Below are 7,793 nucleotides of genomic sequence, written 5' to 3'. Positions count from 1 at the left end.
CATTTCCTGAAATTATTTCTATTTTTCTTAAATAATCTTTGAATAAACCAATAAATACTCTGGCGCCAGTGACGTATTATTTTTTATATTTCAGCACTACAGAAATTGTGTAAATATTTTTTGTTATGTAGGTAATTGTGGAACTAGACGCACAAGTAATTAAGGTGTGTTTTAATGGAATCCACGATTTTATTATGACATTTCGTTAACTGTCGCTTATTGTTTAAGCTGTTTACAACTAAAACAAACTGGTATTACTAATAAGTACTAATATATTATGATTTATAAATCATGGCACCAGAAACGTAGTAAGTCAATTTTATCTCACTTATTTACTTGTTTATTTGATAAGATTCGGCACAATATTTGGCGCCTATAATGTAGATACTTTTCGTCAGAAACAGAAACTTTTAAAACTACTTATTAATGCTGAATGGTCTTGCACAAAAGCAAGACTAAGACCAGCGTTTGGCTAAATGCTGTTACTAGCAAGTGGCTAAATCCAGAGAAGAAGACGAAGAGCTAGCGTTGATAGGGTTGCCAACCTTCAAAATAAAAAATAGAGGACGAGAGAGGTAAAAGAACGGAGAAGAGGCACAGGCGAAACATTTTTTAAATCCTTGCCCAAATGTCTAGAATTTACCAAAAAGTTATGTAAACGTTATGCGATTGATGGTCTTTCTTACTTTTTTAAAAATAGTTATACTCAAAACTTGTTAAAATAAAACAAACCATTTTCAACAAAACTTTTTTTTTCAAAACATAACCTAACAGTAAGTAATCATACTATAATAATTAAACATGTTTTTGCTTCCACGAATATTTCTTGTGCATAAATATTTCTTCATTTTCTTTTTTGTGCAAACGAGTGGGAGTAGCGAAAGACAGATTAACAAATTTTAAAGCATTGTGGCGATGAACGAATATTTTTTAGATTTTGAGTTTTGTATGTAAAAAAGGACTTTTTTAATATGTGAGAGAAAAGAGGACAGTGAGATCAAAAAGAGGACTGTCCTCTGGAATAGAGGACGGTTGGCAACCCTACAGCAAGACCAAGACCAAAAATGTAAGATTCTTGCGATCTTGCATTTTTTTCACATTTATAATTATAATATAAAGAGAGAGGGAAATGCCTGGTTCGATAACTATTAACGTATTTATGTCCAACAGTATCTGTGTTGGTTGGAAATTTTATAATAATTATCTATCATTATAAATAATAATATATACAGGGTGATTACTAATTTTTTTATCCATTATTAGTCTGATTAGTCATTATTTGTCATCAGCAATAATTTCCCAACTTTATGCGTATAGGTTAAGAATCATTACAGTTGGAGGTTGGAACCTTTGGTGTTACACAGCAAAATAAAACACTAAATCACCACAATACACCAAAACACTTTTACTTTTACACTGGACGCGCGTTTCGCTAACCATGTTAGCAACATCAGCAGATGATTAAAACTCTTTTAATCATCTGCTAATGAAAAGGTCTGCCGGTTTTGATAAGTAAAAGTGTTTTGGTGTATTGTGATGATTTAGTATTTTATTTTGCGGTTAAGAATCACCCTGTATATATTAATTATATCTAAATCTATTAATCGTAATGTATGCCTAATTATTCCTAATTATATTATTATTAATTATTATTTTTTAACGCAAGAACAGCAAAGGACTTATTTTGTGGCGGATAATCAGGAGTTTTAGCCCCAGAGTTCCCAACTGGCAAAGGAGTACGACAGGGAGACGCGATATCCCAAGAAACTGTTTACAGCAACACTAGAAGAAATCTTCCGTCAACTGGACTTGACCAACAAAGGATTAAAAATAGATGGAGAATATCTTAACCACCTAAGATTCGCTGATGACATAGTCCTAATTGCCAATAGCCCTGAAGAACTACAAGCACAAATTAATGAACTAAATAAAGCCAGCAATAAAGCGGGTCTTAAAATGAGTTTAGCAAAAACTAAAGTAATGTACAACGAACTAGTGGGAAGAAAAGACATTCTAATAAATAACACAAAACTGGAAATAGTAGAAGGATATATATTTTTGGGACAACTAATACCCAGCTCGGGATCTCTACTACCAGAAAGCAATAGAAGAATTAAGTTTGGTTTGGTTTGGTTGTGATTGAGTACTTATAGAAGAAACTCAATCATATTCAAATCTAGAATGCCACTCTATCTAAAGAAGAAAACATTGACCAATGTGTACTACCAGTCATAACCTACGCATGCGAAACCTGGACGTTTAAAACGGACATCATAAGCAAACTGCAGGTCGCAATACAACGTTCAATATATCGAAATATGCTGGGAATAACCAAGAGAAACCGTAAAAGAATAGAGTGGATACGACAAAAGACCTAGGTAAAAGATGTCATCCACAGAGTCAAATCCCTCAAATGGCAATGGGCAGGACACCTTGCAAGAAGAACGGACAACAGATGGACCGCAAAAATTACTGCATGGTACCCACGAGGAATTAAGAGACCTAGAAAAAGACCGAACCTCAGATGGGACCATGATATTAGGAATTTAACAGGGATACCTTGAGCCCGTATAGCTAACAATAGACAACAATGTACGAAGAGAGTATCTAAATATTTGAGGGAGGCTACACACTACACAATATTAGGAGTTTTAATTTAAAAATATATTTTTTTATATTCTCTTGTGTGTATTTTATACGAAAACATACTTTTTCATTATGTCTACTACTTTATGTTAATTCAAGACAATAAGCCTGTTTTGATTATTCAGAAAAACGCAATAAAATTTAATACTTTATTGAACGTGAATTTTAATCGAAGAATTATACATATGTCGTAATGTCTAGTCTTAAAAACTAGATTTTTGATATTACATTGATTGATATACAAGGATGAACACTTTAAATACAGTCAGTTTCTTGGCTAGTAATTAATTACATAAAATTGCAACTAATAAAAATGTGTCATCTCTCAAGCCGCCATGAGTGAGTATATAATTAACTTTCACAGAGACTTTGAATGAATTAAGTATATACTTTTGGACGGATGTTACGTATGCACATAAACAGTAATATATTATTTATTTTTTAGTGAAAAGGAAGTTGGTTAACCCAAATGCTTTCTATGAAATAATAAATTGGAAAATGACATGAAAGATTTCAATTACGCTTATTTTAAACTTGGTAATTAAGCGCAAGCTTTTTTCTTACCTTGTTAAAACATAATTATAAAACGGTTTGTCATGGTAAAAGTGAAATTTTCTCTTATTAACCTTTGTGAATGATGGTAGTTTATAAAAGGTAATTAAAAATAATTAGGACAGTAGTAGTAAAGTGAGAATACGGCAGATGTTTCTAAACGTTAAATACTTAAAGATGACTTTAATATGAGTCGCCGTAGAATATAAAGCCTTAAAAATTATAATTGGATGTCTCATAGAAATGAGCCTGATTAATTCAGAAATATATGAAATTTATTTAGATTATTCTTTACTTAGATTTCATCTACCGGGGGAGAGCCGGTATATTGCTTTTACTTGGCATACGTCGAAGGCAAAGGGTGCAATTCGTTATTCCCTGAAATGCCTACCTAATTCACATGCAGGCAGCGTAACTGTTCAATTTGGTACATTGTTTGAATGTGGATCTTAGTCGTTTCCTGTAATGACGGAATATTTCAGTGAAATGCCGTAATTAATACCTTATTTAAGCTATCTATTATTATGTGTTATTTAATGATTATTTTCTCCCTGGTTATTTCTTTTATCTTATTCGACCGTTTTATGCGAGCAATGATGTGTTGCATTTTAGGGTACCGTAAGGTATTTTTGTATTACAATATTTAAGATAAAATACACATATGAAGTTACCAGCATTTTTTGACGGAAAATTGGCTACCTATAGGTATTGAATTTTAAAAATTAACGAATTAGCACGAAGAAAAATAAAATGAAATAAATAGAGCAACGAAATTGCCAAAAATCAGTTTTAATAACATCAGTATTGAGCCTGTCCAAATTTGAGGAATCACCCTGTAAATATTGTTTCTGTTTTAGGAACGGAGGTGAGTGCACAATTTATATATTTTTTGCACAAAAATTAAAATATGTGGTATATGCGAGGGTATATGTTAAACGTGACAACAATGTTGGAAGCGAGTTTGTAAGTTGCAGTAGTTTGAGGTAATGTTCGAAAACTTACTTACCTTACTTAATTCCGTTATATTCCAAGGCTTTTTATTTTTATATATTATTTTTTTCTGAAGTGATTCAATTAATTGTACAATTAGTATTACAATGAAATAATTCTGTCATTATAGGATAGGGAATGCCTGAGATTCAGTCAAATAATGTATCAATAATTGAAGAGTTACGCTATTTGCCGGCAATACGTGAAATAACTAAGCACTTATAGATACTTTACATACTTTCATATATTTGCAAGTTTAATTAAAACTTTTAAATAGAAAAACTAAACCCAATTAAATGTAGACTAGTAAATACTAGATCAAAATCAAAATTTTCTATTTTTTAATAAGCTGCAATATTGTTTCAAATACTCATACTAAAAGTATTGTATTCTGTTTAATATCATCGAAGGTTCTTCTTTAACACAGACACTACATCTGCTTTATTACACTTGTGAAGCCATTTATCAACACATTTACTTCATTTGCAGCTAAAAATAGCTCGTAAGGTTTAATAAGTGTCCGCTGCATTTACATGGTAATGGTAGTAGTGGGGTATTTTTGTTTTTTAATCAAACTGCAAGTATTATTGTATTATATTCGATTGAGGCTTAGTAACCAATAACAGATCGGATCTTAAGTGTATTGTGATTATCTATTTTTTGTTATTTATGTACAGCTTGTACTTGTACTACTTTTTTATCGCATATTATTTAATAGAAAAATATTTAACCATTATATTCACATGTGTAATATGTTTAACAAGAGGTTTGTGCAATTAAAATGTCGAAAAAAAAGTATATTAAAATTTACAAATATTTAGTTTTAGTCTCTCTTTTCTATTGGGACTAAATATGACAGTTACAAACCTATTTAACCATCACTTTGATTTTCGGTAATATATGTATATAGTTATTTGTTTTTCTTTTAAATTATGTTTTTTTTGTTTTAAGGATTTATTGTTTGTTTATTACAGCGCTTTCAGATGGAGCCGACCGTCCGCGACTTCGAGCAAGTACCATGAGTTTATTACACTTTCACATGGGTAGCGTATGCTCCGCCTGGATGTTGTTCAAACCTATGGTACTTGCTCGAAGTCGCGGACGGTCCGCTCCATCTGAAAGCGCTGTTAGGGTTTAGGCGCATCAAAGTTGTTAAACTACACCTAGTAATTAATAAACTACATTTACTACTTGTCACAAGTAGTTTTTAAATGCCGAGTAGTAAATATGTAGCTTATGTAACTAATGTAGTTTTTTAAAATAACAGTGAAAACATAACCTAAAAACTTAGTTTGTTGATCGATTTAAGCAAAAATTTAAGAAATAAAAAATCTAAATTTTGTGAATTAGTAGATTAAAATTAGAATTTATAGTTTATTTTGTGTTTGATGTTACTTTGTATTTCATAGAAAATACACTTTTATTGAAAAAAAAATTGTATTTTTTTTTCTGATGTTGTTTAACTTACCCTTTAATATACTACCGTATAATATAATACCGACTCAAGTTTTTTTTAATTTGAACCAGGTCTCTTTGAGAAAAATGGATGCCTTTTTTAATATAATACCGTATGATCGAAAAAAAACGACGTCCAGTTGGCTTGGAAATGACGATCGATGACACACATTTCACATATAATTTTACATATAAAATGACAGCGATCTTTATTTACCAGCCATCGTTGACGCCTTTTTATTCGATCATACGGTATAACTTGATAACTTCATACTTCCATGATAAGAATTTGGCTTGATTTTTGTTTAAAATCTCAATTGTTTTTGTTTTACTATATTTTTGTAGGTAGTTTTTAATGTAGTTTTTATGTAGTTTTTGAAGGTAGTTTTTAAAATTTTAAAACGTAGTTAATACAAAAAACTACGCGTAGTTTTTCGCGTAGTTTTTTGCTTCATAAACTACTTAACAACCCTAGTTACCATAAACTCTTAACTAATGCATCTCGCAGATTTAATTATTTTAATAATTAATAAAAGGCAAGATTCAAAGATATTTTTTTTTAATATAAAGTGGATGGGCATATCTACATCTACATATACATCATTTATAATGACCTACATATTTTATCGGGTAAAATATTTTCTCCCGATAATTCGTTTCTTTATCACTTTGTTTTTATCATTATATTTTTTATCAATATACATATTACAATAATAGGTTAGTAATTATATTATGTAAAACTGATATACTGATGCATAAGTCTATCTTGTCTAACGGTGTAAATTTGTAAACTACTTAAAATTTAATAAAAAATTGGCATGCGTTATACATTTACTACTATACATTGTGTTGCATCGCCGTATAAACCAAAGTTTCCTGAACATAGAAAAATTCATGTAGATTTAGAAAATGATGAATTAATTTAATTTTACTTCAGAAGAGAAAACTATTATGAAACTTTTTAAAGGACATTATGATAAACCAAATTCTGTGTTTTGTTTAAAACTTTAATATATTACTAAATTAACCGAAAATAAAATATTATACGAGGTGACTCAAAATGGTGACTATTTTAACTTGGCTTATTTTGGATAGCAATAAATTTAAGAATTTTGAATATATATTATTTGTTATCATTAGCGTCAAATAAAACGGATTTTTTTTAGATAGATAGATATTATATATAATAGCTCTAAAAGCCTAAAAGACTCATGGCTTGATTGGTTATCTTTCTCCATTTGTTTTTGTGTTTCGCCTTTATTCTCCACCCATCCACTCTTATCCTTCTCAAGTCCTCTTCTACATCCTTTTTACATCTGATTCTCGGTCTATCCCTCCTTCTCTTTCCACCTATTTCACGTTTCATTATCATACTAGGAATTCTTGCTTCAGCCATTCTTTCAATGTGTCCCGGCCATCTCAGTCTTTGTGCTCTTGCTACTCCCGATATAGTTGCTTGAATTCTTCATTTGTTCTTCTGGTCCATATGTTGTCTATCTTCTTTCCTCCGAAAATTTTCCTCAGTATTTTCCTTTCCCAAATCTCTAGCCTCGAACTTTCCGTTGCATTGAACGTCCACGTTTCACATGCATACAGCACTATTGGTCTTATCATTGTTTGGTACATTCTGATTTTTAAACTACTAGAAATGTTCTTACTCTTAATAATTTTCTGTAGTGCGCTGACACATCTATTTCCTGCCATTATTCTTGCCATAATTTCTTGGTTACATTTGGATTCCTTAGAAATACGGCTCCTAGATGTGAATGTATCTACTTCCTCAAACTTGTATCGTTTACCTCTCTCAGAATCCATTTGTAGACATCTTCCCTTCTCAAAATCCCTATCTGACCACTCCATAAATTTCGTTTTCTTCTCATTAAACACTAAGCCTACTTTTTGCGCTTGGTTTTATAGTCTTTTAGTCACCGATATCAGCTCTTTCCGATCTCTTGCTAAGATAACTTAATCATAGGTAAATGTTAAGCATTGGTATCTTTTTGTATACTGAATGCATTCTCTGTTGATTCACGCATTTTTTATAATTTTTCCTATATTACACTAAATAGTACTGGAGATAGTGGACAGTACTGGAGATAGATATTAGAAAAAGTAAAAAATATTATTTTTTAATATCCCGGGATACCGGG

Source organism: Sitophilus oryzae, unplaced genomic scaffold (genome assembly GCF_002938485.1).
Source record: "Sitophilus oryzae breed Bouriz unplaced genomic scaffold, Soryzae_2.0 scaffold_1678_pilon_pilon, whole genome shotgun sequence".
Lineage (NCBI taxonomy): Eukaryota > Metazoa > Arthropoda > Insecta > Coleoptera > Curculionidae > Sitophilus > Sitophilus oryzae.
This window is presented reverse-complemented; position numbering follows the sequence as displayed.